Below are 15607 nucleotides of genomic sequence, written 5' to 3'. Positions count from 1 at the left end.
CACACACAGTCCGAAATATTAAAGCCCCTTGTTTATCTTAGCCCCCTCTCTCACACACACACACACACACACACACACACACACACACACACACACACACACACACACCAGTTAAGTAGAAAAATAAAAGGGATTTTTGTTTCGCGCTGTTAAAAAAAAAGATAAACACCCAACTTAGGCTGAACACTTGTTCATACTTGAAAAAAAAGCAGGCATGGAAAGCTGTCCTTTATTTTGGTTTGGTGTCACAAATGGGTATAAACGGCTGTCACTGGGATCTTCCTAGAACAGTGCTTTTCAGGCGATGTTGAAGATCAGTTTGGGTAGGCTTTCCAAGAAATGCAGCTTCAGATAGGTTTTACAACAGAAATGCGGCAACAAGGGTTTCAGTTCCCCACATTTGATATGCAGGATTTCTTTAAATGCGGTTGGAAATAGGAAACTGACACACTCTGGATATGCAATGTTTCTTTCCAAGAGAGAGAGAGATGAGCTGGGTCTTCTTTGGCAGGCAAAAACAACTGTCTTTTGTAACAATTCAAATTGAAACTAAAAACATTCCAGGAGTCAAGCCTCATGGCCTGCATAAATCTTGACCTGCCACTTCTTTGTAAACATCTCCCATGTCAAAAACAACCCCTGCTGGGTGATTGTCCACAGGCAGGTGCCTTCCAGTAAGAGCTTATTTACAAGCCAAATCCAGGAACCTTTTTGTGACTTCTTTTAAAAAACACAAAGTTCAGCATCTCCTCAAGTTTCAGATGAATCAATGTCCATAATTCAACTATAGGTTCTTAAAACATATTTTACAAAAAAAAGCACTCTCGTAACACTATCAATTCACATCCCACAGATCAAATAGCATGGCCCTGAATTTCATTGATATAAGTTATATCGTAGTTTTGTCATTTTTGTGCTGGAAAGCTATATCATTCGCCTGCAGTGGTGGGGGGGGGGGGGGGAGGTGTGGGTGGGGGTGGTGTGGGGAGTGGGGGGGAGGGCTTGCTGGAACTTTCCTGGGTGAGTTAATTAGCAGTGTAAGCTGCTTAACTCCTGGAAAATTTGGGAAAAACACTCTGCAGACTCCGGTCTCCAGCACAACCCTGTGTTTCTCGGTTCCGCTCAAAGTGCACCATGACATCTATCTTTATTACATGGAATTTACAGTACAGATATAGTCCCTTTAGCCCAACTATTAAAAATGGAGCTTATGCTCCATACAAGCTTCCTTCCACTTTACTTCATCTCTCGCTATTACTATTGCATTCTCCCGCATGTACTTATCTAACTTCCCCTTAAATGCATCTATGCTGTTCAATTTAACTACTCCTTGTGATAGGAAATTCAACATTCTCACCACTCTCTGACAATGTAACGAGCAGATTGGATAAAGGGGAACCAACAGATGTAGTGTATTTTGATTTTCAAAAGGCATTCGATAAGGTACCACTAGAGCTCTTGGTGTTCGGGGTAATATATTAGCATGGATGGAGGATTGGCTAACTAACAGAAGAGAGAGTTGGGATAAATGGTCCATTTTCAGGTTGTCAAACTATAACTAGTGGGGTGCCACAGGGATTAGTACTGGGGTCTTGACTATTTATAATCTATGTTAATGACTTGGTGGAAGGGACTGAGTGTGTTGTAGCCAAATTTGCTGGCGATACAAAGATAGGTGGGAAATCAAGTTGTAAGGAGAATACACCGAGTCTGCAAAGGGATGCAGATAGGTTAAGTGAGTGGGCAAAAATTTGGCAGATGGAGCATAATGTGGGAAAATGTGAGGTTATCCACTTTGGTAGGAAGAATAGAAAAGCAAGATATTATTTAAATGGAGAGATACGACAGAATGCTGTGGGACAGAGGGATCTGGGGGTCTTCATACATGAAATACAAAAAGTTGGCATGTAGTAACAGCAAGTAATTAGGAAAGAAAATGCAATGTTGGCCTTTATTGCAAGGGGAATGGAATATAAAATTACAGAAGCCTTGCTACAACAGTACACGGTGTTGGGGAGACCACACCTCGAGTACTATGTACAGTTTTGGAGGGATGTACTTGCATTGGAGTCAATTCAGAGAAGGTTCACTAGGTTGATTCCTGGGAAGAAGGGGTTGTCTTATAAGGAAAGGTTGAACAGGTTGGGCCTATATTCATTAGAGTTTAGAAGAATGAATGGTGATCTTATTGAAACATATAAGATTCTGAGGGGGTTTGACAGGGTAGATGCTGAGAAGATATTTCCCCACATGAGGGAATCTAGAACTAGGCAGCATAGTTTCAGAATGAGAGGCCACCTATTTAAGATGGAGAGAAGAGGAATGCCTTCTCTTAAAGGGTCATAAATCTTTGGAATTCTGTACCCCAGAGAGCTGAGTCATTGATTATATTCAAGGCCGAGATAGACAGACGTTTGAACGATAGGGGAGTCAAGGGTTCTGGGGAACAAATAGGAAAGTGGAGTTGAGGCCAAGATCAGATCAGTCATGGTCTTATTGAATGGTGGAGCAAGCTTGAGGGGCCATATGGCCTACTCCCGTTCCTATTTCTTACGTTCTTATGTTCTTAAAATGTTTTATGTCGGCAGCAGAACGGCAATACAAGCAATGCCTGTGTCCACTGGGTAAGCAGGCAGAAAAGAAGACAGAAGGATAATGAACTTGAAAGGGTGTTGGCAACAGTTTCAATAGTAACTTTCAAAAGGGAATTGGATATATACTTGCTATATATATGGTCCAGATTTGACTGTCTTAAAAAGTGACCTCTGTCAGCAGCTCCACCCACTGCCTTTTCCTTCCAACATTCAATCCGGAGAAGAGTGAGGTAGTGCATTTGGGGAGGGCAAACAAAGCAAGGGAATACACAATAATCAGGAGGATATTGAGAGGGTTAGAAGAAGTGAGAGACGTTGGAGTGCATGTCCACAGGCCTCTGAAGGTGGCAGGACAGGTAGATAGAGTGGTGAAGAAGGCATGTGGAATGCTTTCCTTTCCTTTATAGGCTGAGGCATAGAATACAAAAGCAGGGATGTAATGCTGGAACTGTATAAAATGCTGGTTAGGCCATAGCTGGAGTATTGCGTGCAGTTCTGGTCATCACATTACAGGAAGGACATAATTACTCTGGAGAGAGTACAGAGGGGATTTACAAGAATGTTGCCAGGGCATGAAAGTTGTAGCTATGAGGAAAGATTGGATCGGCCAGAGTTGTTTCCCTTAGAACAAAGGAGGCTGAGGGGTGAAGATGGTTGACAGAAGTTCCTGGAGTGAATCGAAGGAGATCTTCCAAAGCAGCTTCAACATGGAAATGGGAAAAATTATAAACAAAATGAAATGAAACAATTACCCTCTCCTCCAACTCTTTAAAGTAAAAGAAAACAATACATTGTAGTACAGCGTATTTCTGTCTTTCTCTGTAGATTCATTCTATTCCAGTAGCTTTGCTCTGACTTCTCCATACAGGCTGCAGATAATTCATGTTCCACTAATCTTTCCAGTGATGTATATGTTGATGTGCATGCCTTCAAGAATTTTATGAAGTTAGCACAATTGATTCACACTTAACAAAACACACTGTTCCTACTGTTCCTCTGGTAAGATATTGCATTCTTTAAGATTTCAAAAGATGGTGATTTAAAAACAAAGAATGTTTAATTAGACCTCTTCATGCCATAATTAAAATGTCATCATTGCTTATTGATCAGATTACAGTGCTGGCTTAAAGCATTCATTTTTATATCAGCACCATGTTCTTCAGAAATAATGATAAATGAACACTTTAACAATCCATCAAGATAGCTTGAATCAAACAAAAGTACACAGAACAGATATCGTCAGAAACCCCAGTACTTCACTGAAAATTTATTGACCCTACTGATATCTGGAGAACACTTACTGAATGAATAGTATTGTAATGATTTATAATATGGTGCACAGCTCATACCACACCTGCAGATATGATGAAACCCATTTTTATCTATGTAATCCATAGAGCATATGTTGAGGCAGATAATCTGAACAGTCATATCCACAATGCTCAGGTGAATGAGAAGCAATTATCCGTTCTCCTCATTTCGCCTCGAAAAATTATGCAAATAGATTGAAAACATCAGTTGGTGCCATTTCACATGTTCAGTGCCAGGAATACACTGACGTTGTTTGGCAGTTGTTTAAAATGAGCATTGCTTCAGAACCCTTTCTGCCATTTTGGACGTTAGATATTGAAGCAGTAATTTTTATCTGTAGAACTTTGCTTTGTTGTCATACTCGTTGTTCATTCGGGCTTTTACTTGCAGGTGTTGTTAGTTTTGTTTGTGATGTGAGCTATCGCATATTTTGGATTTTTTCAATGGTTCCATAATTTTCAACTGTGGCTTCACAGAATCACAGAACAGTTACAGTGTAGAAGGAGGATATTCAGCCCATCATGCTTGCAGTGGCTCTCCGAATGAGCAATTCACCTAATGCCATTCCCCTGCCTTCTCCCCAAGACCCTGTACATTCTTCCTTTTCAGATAACAGTCTAATTCCCTTTTGAATGCCTCAATTGAACCCGCCCCCAGCACACTCTCAGGCAGCGCATTCTAGATCCTCACCATTTGTTGCGTGAAGAAGTTTTTCCTCATGTCGCTTTTACTTCTTTTGTCAATCACATTAAATCTGTGTCCTCTCGTTCTTGATCCTTTCATGAGTGTGAACAGCTTTTTCCCTATCCATTCTGTCCAGACCCCTCATAATTTTGAATACCTCCATCAAATCTCCTCTCAGCCTTCTCTTCTCCAAGTAAAACAGTCCCAACTTCTTCAATCTGTCTTCAATATGCCAATCTTATTAAGAACCAAAATATCAGGCAGCAAGGACAGCAAACAACCAATAGGATATGGTACAACAGTCAGAGAGAAACTGATAACATAATAGTCAGGATTCTCAAAGACAAAAACCTAGTTGCAACAGCAGAAAATAAAGTATGGAATTTGCTTCAGCTCAGCAGACTTTCAGTACAGTTCTTGTTTATGCAAAGTGCTGGAGTATTTTTAGGAAGGAGAGAAGTGGCAAAGTAAGAAGCCTAAATAGACTCAACAAAATGTCTGGCTTGTTGCACCTGCAATTTATAATGCCTCAAACACAGTTCTGAAGGTGGGCACACCACTGGCTTTCTATTTGGTTTGTTTAGAGGAGAATCTGAGGAGCGATGAGAGACTAATGTGTTTATATACAAGGTGTATTTGCTGCACCCTACCCACCCAGACATCCCTGTCTACAGACCAAGGTGTCTGGACATATATGAGGAGCGTTTTTTTTGGAACTGAATTTGCATAGGACGGCATTCAGGCATTCAAGGAAATATCTAATCTCTTCAAGCCAGAATTTCAGACAACTTCCACAAGAGGAGTCATACTGCCATTGGCTGTTAAGGTGACAAAAGCCTGCAACTGCTACACCACTGATCCTTACAAGCAATAGTAGGGCATGCGTGTTAAATTTTGTAAGCAGCAGTACAGAAACCAAAGACCTTTATGAGATCCTTTCAGTCCGCCATGAGCAGCAAACAGCAGTTGATAGAAAATGTCCATTTTTGAGATCACTGCAATCATATGTGAAGGATTTAGACAAATGCAGAGTACCATGTAATGAGTAGTATCTCTACAGAAAACTGGGGAAGACCAAAGCACATTGAAAACAAGCACAAATCTACTTTCTCATGAACACAATGACTGGTGTAATTGAAATCTTGGTTATCCACTTATGTGACTGTCATTGCCCATTTTGACAGACTGGGGATCAGCTAGATAGAAATATGATGGCAGGCTTCACCAACATCAGAAACACCAAACAGACTGCTCTCATGCAGATCACTGATTACCTATCTGTGGTGCCCAGCACTTGGGCATAACAGGAGATGGGGCAAATGAGGCTGTTTTCTATTATGGTGCATTCATACACCCACTGCACCCAGTTCCTTCAAAGGACTGATGGATTGTCAGAAAGCAGGCAGGTGCAGCTATTGTCATTTCATGGTCTGGCACCCTGAGATTCAACATCACCACCTACAGGCTACAACACTCAACAGCAGCTTGTCATGACAGTATCTCCTCCTGCTGGAGTCCCACTTAGACATAGCCTTCGATTAGGTAGTTGGACAAGTGTCGTTAAGGGGAAGTATGGTGATAAGATCTAGAGGATGATATTTATGTAAAAACAATGACTAAATAATGATCTTTATTTAGTGCAGACTGTGTTAGGGCCATGGAAATGGAGCCAGTAATGGGGCCACAACATATGAGCTTTCACAGCAATGATAAGATTGTTCAGTGGCAGGAAGTATCAGTTATTGGAAATGGTTTTCCATCACTGACTCCTGCATCAATTATCAGTCCATACATCAGCTTCCTCCACAGCAACCTTCTTTTTGTCATTATTACCTTCCTGTGGATTTGCAGTCCAATAAGCCTTTTCTTCATTCTGCTGCATACTCATTTATGATACATAATAGGCTCACAGCAGGAATGGCATCACAAAGAGGGGGTTAATTAGCACAGAGTAAATTGTACACAGTGGTGCAACATGGGGGTTACTACATTGTCAGAAGAACCGATGAGGACATTAAATGGACAGAAGTATCTCAAAGATCAAACCAACTGTCCCACTGAAGGACTAATCTGAGACTGGAACTTTCAGCAGATAAGTGTTGGGTGCTATACAGGAGGCTACTACAAACGCCTCAAAGCCATCACCATCACTTTCCAGCTCCTATCACCACCTTTCCCATGGTGGCCTCAGTCAGGAAGCAGCAGAAAGTTGGACAGATGAGAGGGAAATCCTCCTAGGACCTGGATCTTCCCTCATCCACCATCCTCATAGCCAATGGCATGCAGTGAGCAGAGAAACTGAACTTGGAAGAAGAGAGCCTCTCCCCTGGCTAGCTCTCTCTCTCTCTCACAAATCTCCAGATCCACTGAAGTCATTTAAACCTCAAGAGAGAAAAGACTCCTACATCGAAACAAGTTTTAAAGCGTGCACTGGACCCCAACAAAATGGCAAGACTTACCAGCAATCAAAGACTCTACATCGCACTCAAAGGACCGTAAATAAATCCCAGCTATTGCCTCAAACTTTCCCCCCTTATTCTTTCTACTTTTCTGTCTCTATCTGCATGTGTCTTTATTGCGTATGCATCCTAGCGTGGTTGCATCGTGTATGCGTAGTCGTTAACCGAATTAGAGTTTAATGTTAATAAACTTCCACCTTTCTTGTTTAAATCTAAGAAAACCTGTCTGGTTGATTTCTTTGCCTCACAATTGGAGAGCAGTGAACAAGGATTCACTGAGGGGGAGCTAAAAACATGGTGTTTTTAAGAATTAAACACTTTACAGTTAAACCAGGCAAAGGCTGAAAGGGAACCCCTCGAACCCTTTCTCACCTGGTCCTAACAGGCACCATAAAACTTATTCAATTTCACTCATAGTTGGGCATGTCTATTGTATCACTGAATATAAAGTGGAAGAAAATTGACCCTTACTTGGATGAGGACATGTGTATAAGGGAAAACAGAAACCTGAAGAAAGCGGATAATTTATGATGTGGGATTTAGTGCCTTTTTGAACTATTCTGCTATAGGTAGTCACTTCTTAGTTACTTTGGCAACACTGTCAGGCACACTCAGTTTTGTGACTTTAAAAAATTCATATGTTGAAATTGACTTCCTTTCAGTAAACAGATGGGTTTTTAAGGTATAATACTCATTCAGCATCTAGTTATATTATAGTGAAACTTTTTATTTCAGTTTATTTCACCTTTAGTTGCCTTCTTCTATCATTCTTAAAAATAATCTGCCAAGCAAACTGTTAGAAGTTTTCCTCATGCTGTGAAAAATAGCACTATTATCAATTTGCTATATCGACATAATCTATTAAATTTGGTACTTTGGCCTCAACATTCCAATGGCCTTGGATCTGAAGGTAACCCTGTAAATGTAATGTTACATGGCAGATTTGAAAAAAATGTTGTATCACTTAATATTACAGAAGAGCTCCAAACTGAACACTGAACAGTTTGTTTTCCTGCAGAGACTTAATGCCACTAACATGAAATCGACAAATTCTCTGGGACATCCCAACTTTCCTTCTAAACATTTTTGACACTTACCAATCACTAAGGTCTATGGTGTCATAGTGAATGTTACTGCACTAGTAGTCCAGAGACCTGGACTAATAATTCAGAGAATGTGAGTTCAAATCCCATCATGGCAGTTTGAGGATTTGAAATTGATTTTGAAACTCTGAAAATAAAAAGCCTGTACCAGTAAAAGTAACTGTGCAGCTGTTGGATTGTCATAAAAACCCAACTGGTTTACTAATGTCTGCCAGGGAAGGGAACATGCTGTCCTTACCAAATCTGGCTGATATCTAACTCCAGTACCACACCAACAAGTTTCGCTCTTAATTGCCTCTTAAGTGGCATTCAATTGGAAACCTGGAACGGCTAATAAATTCCAGCCTTGCCAGCAACTCCCACATCCTGAGAACTTTTTTTTATTAAACTAAACTTTCACCACCATAATCTTTTTGCCACTCTCCAGAGCCCAACTGGTCCCTCTTTTTTTTCCAAGTGTTTGTTTTTCTTTCAGTTCCACTCTCATTCTGATGTCTTTTAACTCCCATTCATGTTGTGTGTGTACTTTCTATAAGTACCATGTCTGGTGCATGTGTAGTTGTTTTTGGCAGGAACCACCCCACTACAAAATTCCAAATCCCCATTTATCCCCAAATTTATAAAATTTAAACTATTATTCACACCTTTTTTCTCACCATCCTCTATATTAAAACAGCCATCTGCCTGATTCACACCTCATCCTACCAACCTTTTCTGTTCTCACCTCACCAGTCACTGCTATCAAGTTCCCTTCAATTCCCAACGTTCTCCCTCTTTCTGTGTTCCCGAACCTGTCATCAATCCCTGCCACTCAACATATGTCATCTACTCATCACCACCAACTTCCATCCCACTTATCAGCACCAAGCTCTCCACAGTCTTATTGTTCCCTCCCTTAAAGTTTCATATCTACCAACCATTAAACTTCCTAACCTACCCTCATCTACTCACGACATAGCCAAATTCACACTTGTATACAAACACCAGCCCAAATCTTCCACTTAAGCCCCAGCTTCATTCTTCATGATGCATACACTTATCAGATTAAACATGCTTTCACCCAGCACAAGAATGGAGACACACAAAAACATGTTATATTTATATACACACAAACCTCTCTTAGATCTGCTTGTTGCCTTCCCTGTACTTTTATTTTATTCGTTCATGGGATGTCGGCATTGCTGGCTAGGCCAATTGACCATCCCTAATTGCCCTTGAGAAGGTGGTGGTGAGCTGCCTTCTTGAACTGCTGCAGTCCTTGTGGTGTAGGTAACCCCACAATGCTGTTAGGAAGGGAATTCCAGGATTTTGACCCAGTGACAATGAAGAAACGGCGATATAGTTCCAAGTCAGGATGGTGAGTGGCTTGGAGGGGAATTTGCAGGTGGTGGTGTTCCCATGCATTTGCTGCCCTTGTCCTTCTAGGTGGTAGAGGTCGCTGGTTTGGAAGATGCTGTCGAAGGAGCCTTGGTGAGTTGCTGCAGTGCATCTTGTAGATGGTACACACTGCTGTCATCGTGCACCGGTGGTGGAGGAAGTGAATGTTGAAGGTGGTGGATGGGGTGTCAATCAAGCGGACTGCTTTGTCCTGGATGGTGTCGAGCTTCTTGAGTGTTGTTGGAGCAGCACTCATCCAGGCAAGTGGAGAGTATTCCATCACACCCCTGACTTGTGCCATGTAGATGGTGGACAGGCATTGGGGAGTCAGGAGGTGAATTCCCAGCCATTGACCAGCTCTTGTAGCCACTGCATTTATGTGACTGATCCAGTTCAATTTCTGTTCAATGGTGACCCCCAGGATGTTGATAGTGGGGGAATTCAGCGATGGTAATGCCATTGATCATCAAGGGAGGATGGTTAGATTCTCCCCTGTTTGAGATGGTCATTGCCTGGCAATTGTGCATACGAACACGAACGTATGAATTTGGAGCAGGAGTAGGCCGCTTGGCCATTTAAGCCTGCTCCTCCATGCCTTAAAAATATTCAAAGACTCTGCTTCCACTGCCTTCTAAGGAACAGAATTCCAAAGACTCTGAGAGAAAAAAATTTCTCCTGATCTCTGTCTTAAATGGTCGACCCCTTATTTTTAAACAGTGACCCCTAGTTCTAGATTCTCCCACAAGGGGAAACATCCTTTCCACATCCACCCTGTCAAGACCTCTCAGGATCTTATATGTTTCAATCAAGTCGCCTCTTACTCTTCCAAATTCCAGTGGATACAAGCCTAGCCTGTCTAATCTTTCCTCATAAGACAGCCCACCCATTCCAGGTATTAGTCTAGTAAACCTTCTCTGTACTGCCTCCAATGCATTTACATTCTTCCTTAAATAAGGAGACCAGTACTGTACACAGTACTTCAGATGTGGTCTGACCAATGCCCTGTATAGCTGAAGCATAACCTCCCTACTTTTGTATTCAATTCCCTTGCAATAAATTAGCTTTCCTAATTACGTGCTGTACCTGCATACTAACCTTTTGCGATTCATGCACTAGGACACTCAGATCCCTTTGCATCTCAGAGCTCTGCAATCTCTCACCATTTAGATAATATGCTTCTTTTTTATTCTTCCTGCCAAACTGTACAATTTCACTTTCCCACATTATACTCCATTTGCCAGGTCTTTGCCCACTCACTTAACCTATCTATATCCCTTTGTAGCTCCTTATGTCCTTTTCACAAGTTACTTTACTACCTATCTTTGTGTCATCAGCAAATTTAGCAACCATACCTTCGGTCCATTCATCTAAGTAATTTATATAAATTGTAAAAAGTTGGGGCCCCAGCACAGATCCCTGTGGCACACCACTTGTTACATCCTGCCAACCAGAAAATGACCCATTTATTCCTTCTCTCTGTTTCCTGTTAGCTAACCAATCTTCTATGCATGCCAAATGTTACTTCCTACACCATGAGCTTTTATTTTCTGCAATAACCTTTGAGGTGGCACCTTATCAAATGCCTTCTGAAAATCTAAGTACAGTACATCCACCAGTTCCCCTTTATCCACAGCACATGTAACTCCTTCAAAGAACTCCAATAAATTGGTTAAACATGATTTCCATTTCACAAAACCATGTTGACTCTGCCTGATTACCTTGAATTTTTCTAAATGCCCTGCTATAACATCTTCAATAATAGTTTTTAACACTTTCCCTAAGACAGATGCTAAGCTAGCTGGCCTGTAATTTCCTGCTTTCTGTTTCCCTCCCTTTTGTGTGGCACGGATGTTACTTATCACCCAAGTCTGGATGTTTTCCAGGTCTTGCAGCATATGGAAATGGGCTGCTTCAGTATCTGAGGAGTCACGAATGGTGCTGAACATTGTGCAATCATCAGCAAACATCCCCACGTCTGACCTTATGATGGAGGGAAGGTCATTGATGAAGCAGCTGAAGATGGTTGGGCCAAGGACACTACCCTGAGGAACTGCTGCAGTAATGTTCTGGGACTGACATGATTGACCTCCAACCATAGCCATCTTCCTTTACGCTAGCGATGACTCCAACCAGCGGAGAATTTTCCCCTGAATCCCATGAACTCCAGTTTTGCTAGGGTTCCTTGATGCCATACTCAGTCAAATGCTGCCTTAATGTCAAGCGCAGTCACTCTCACCTCACCTCTTGAGTTCAGCTCTTTTGTCCATGTTTGAACCAAGGCTGTAATGAGGTCAGGAACTGAGTGTCCCTGGCGGAACCCAAACTGAGCATCAGTGAGCAGGTTATTGCTGTTTAAGTGGCGCTTGATAGCATTATCAACGACACCTTCCATCACTTTGCTGATGATCGAGAGTAGACTGATTTGGTGGTAATTTGTTGGATTTGTCCTGTTTTTTTGTGCACAGGACATACCTGGGCAATTTTCCACATTGCAGGGTAGATGCCAGTGTTGTAGCTGTACTGGAACATCTTGGCTAGGGGCGTGACAAGTTCTGGAGCACAAGTTTTCAGTACTATTGCCGGAATGTTGCCAGGCCCCGTAGCCTTTGCAGTATCCAGTGCCTTCAGCCGTTTCTTGATATCATGTGGAGTGAATCGAATTGGCTAAAGACTAGCATCTGTAATGCTGGGGACCTCAGGAGGAGGCCAAGATGGATCATCTACTCGGCACTTCTGGCCGAAGATGGATGCAAATGCTTCAGCCTTGTCTTTTGCACTGATGTACAGGGCTCCTCCATCATTGAGGAATGGGAATGTTTATGGAGCCATCTCCTCCAGTTAGTTCCGAAGAAGGGTCACTGACCCGAAACGTTAACTCTGCTTCTCTTTCCACAGATGCTGCCAGACCTGCTGAGTGATTCCAGCATTTCTTGTTTTTGTTTCAGATTTCCAGCATCCGCAGTATTTTGCTTTTATCCTCCAGTTAGTTGTTTAATTGTCCACCACCATTCATGACTGGGTGTGGCAGGACTACAGAACTTAGATCTGATCCGTTGGCTGTGGGATCGCTTAGCCCTGTCTACTGCATGCTGTTTCCGCTGCTTGGAATGCAAGTAGTCCTGTGTTGTAGCTTCACCAGGCTGACACCTCATTTTTAGGTATGCCTGGTGCTGCTCCTAGCTTGCATTCTTCATTGAACCAGGGTTGGTACCCCAGCTTGATGGGACTGGTAGAGTGGGGGATATGCTGGACCATGAGGTTACAGATTGTGGTTGAATACATTCTGCTGCTGATGGCCCACAGTGCCTTGTGGATGCCCAGTTTTGAGTTGCTAGATCTGTTCAAAATCTATCCCATTTAGCATGGTTATAGAGCCACACCATACAATGGAGGGTATCCTCAATGTGAAGGCAGGACTTCAACTCCACAAGAACAGTACGGCGGCCACTCCATCCAATACTGTCATCTGCCACAGTAGATTGGTGAGGACAAGTTCAAGTAGGTTTTACCCTCTTGCTGGTTCCCTCATCACCTGCCGCAGACCCAATCTAGCAGCTATGTCCTTTAGGATTCGGCCAGATCAATCAGTAATGGTGCTACCAAGCCACTCTTGGTGATGGACATTGAAGTCCCACATCCAGAGTACATTTTGTGCCCTTGCTACTCTCAGTGCTTCTTCCATGTGGTGTTCAACACAGAGAAGCACTGATTCATCAGCCAAGGGAGGGCAGTAGGTGGTAATCAGTAGGAAGTTTCCTTGCCCATGTTTGACATGATGTCACAAAACTTCATGGGGTCCGGAGTCAATGTTGAGAACTCCCAGGGCAACTCCCTCCCGAATGTATACCACTGTACTACGACCTGTGGTGGGTCTGTCCTGCCGGTGGACAGGACATACCCAGGGATGGTGATGGCAGTGTCTGGGACATTGTCTGTAAGGTATGATTCTGTGAGTATGACTATGTCAGGCTGTTACTTGAGTAGTCTGTGGGACAGCTCTCCCAAATTTGGCACAAGCCCCCAGATGTTAGTAAGGAAGACTTTGCAGGGTCAACAGGGCTGGGTTTGCCATTGTCGTTTCCTGTACCTTGGTCGATGCCAGGTGGTCCATCCAGTTTCATTCCTAGTGAAAATAGTCATAGTATCTCAAGTCTCTTCTCATAATGATAGTTTCCCATCTCTGACATTGTTCTGGTGAATCTACATCGTATGCTCTCTACATCTTTACGCTCCTTTTTATAATAGTGGAACCAAAATGCACACGGTACTCCAACTGTTGCTTAACTAATGTTTTGTACAAATTCATCATTACTTCTTTGATCTTTTACATTATACAATGTTGGTAAAATGCAAAATGTTGGCCTTTTCATGATTTATCTACCTACACTTTCATGTAATTATGTATTTGAACCTCTCGTTATCTCTGTTCATCAACACCCTTCAGCTTCTTTTCATTAAGTGGACACTCCCATTCCTTTTTGTTCCTTTCCACTGTTTTATCTCACATTTATCCACATTAAATTGTATCTTCAATCCCTCTGCCCATTCTGCTAACTAGTCGATGTCTTCCTGAAGTCCTTTCCAGCCCTGCTCACTCTTTGCCAAACCCTATACTTTTGTGTAATCAGAAACTTTTAAGATTGTGTTTCCTCTGCAAGGTCTAAATTATTGAGAACAAAAGTTGGGCCAGCATTGACCCCTGGGAGAAACCACTTCTCCAAATCAAACAGAACCAACTTACCTAAACTTTTGGTCTCGAATCCATCGACCAAACTTTGTCCAAAGCAGCTACTTTAGCTCTCATACCAAATGCCTGCATTTTTTGAAGAGGCATCTTGTGGAGCATCACATTAAATTATGAAAATCTATATACACTGCATTATTTGCATTCCCTGGGCTGAATATTACATTCCCACTGCCGAAATTGGCGGCCGGCATTGTGGAGCTGCTGTGATCCTAAGCGCTGCAGATCATTTAAATAACGGGGTGGGCCGACCCCTCAACAATGTGGAGGGGCTGGGCTGTCCATCCCCGGCAATGGCGTCAGCTGCCGGTGCGCAGATGCTGACACCATTTTTAAAATGCTTTGAGCTCTACCATTAAATTTAAATATTTAAAGCTAAAGTGAATTTAAAAAATGTAATACATTTATTTTGCCCCTCTCCTATCACCCAATAACAATTAAATTAATTACTTGGCCACTTCCCCACCCCCCCCCCCACCCCGCCACAACACCTACCTTGTCCATCTGACCTCCCCCCCACCCCCCAAAGTGCATTAACTTTATCTTAAAACCCTTCCCACCATCCCTTACACCAATGATGTCACTTTTATCCCATTCCCCCTCCCCCCCACACTGAGAAACTTACTTCCTCCCCCCTCCCCACCAGTGTTCCGCCTCGATTCCCCAGATGGGGATCCGAAGGCACAGGAATGTCAGCCAGCAGCAGTAAGATCGCACCAGGTTGGAAGGCAGCAGCGTGAGTATAATTAATGCATTCATTTCAATTTATTTGAATATGTAAATGGAGGTCCCATCACCGAGCGGCAGGGCGGCCGCCACAAGGCCTCACCACCACTGGCAATATCGGGCTGGGACCTGCCGTCGTCAGGGTGTGTTGCAGCCCTCTCCCAGAGGCATTTTCCGGCTCCCCCACCACCACGAACCCCGGCGGGAGGGGGCAGTGGCTGTAAAATTCAGCCCCCTTTATCTATTCAATAAGTCACCTCTTGAAAAACTTTATTGAAGTTGTCAAATATTATTTGCATAGAAGAAATCATGCTTGATAGCATTGATTAACCTATTCATTTATAAATGCTCAGTAATTTATTTCAAATTATGAGAGTTTACCTGCCATTGATGAAAGATTAATTTCCAGCTATATCCAGTTTATCCTTCTCTCCTTTCCTGAAAAAAGGTAATACATGAAATATTCATCCGTCCCATGCCACCATTTCCATATTTTAGGATTGAAAGATTGTACCAGAGCCTTTGCTATCTTATTTTGGAAGGTCGAATTTGAATGCAGAATACAGGCTTAAAGACAGGATTCTTGGTAGTGTGGAGGAACAGAGGGAT

Source organism: Heterodontus francisci, chromosome 11, assembly GCF_036365525.1.
Source record: "Heterodontus francisci isolate sHetFra1 chromosome 11, sHetFra1.hap1, whole genome shotgun sequence".
Taxonomy (NCBI): domain Eukaryota; kingdom Metazoa; phylum Chordata; class Chondrichthyes; order Heterodontiformes; family Heterodontidae; genus Heterodontus; species Heterodontus francisci.
This window is presented reverse-complemented; position numbering follows the sequence as displayed.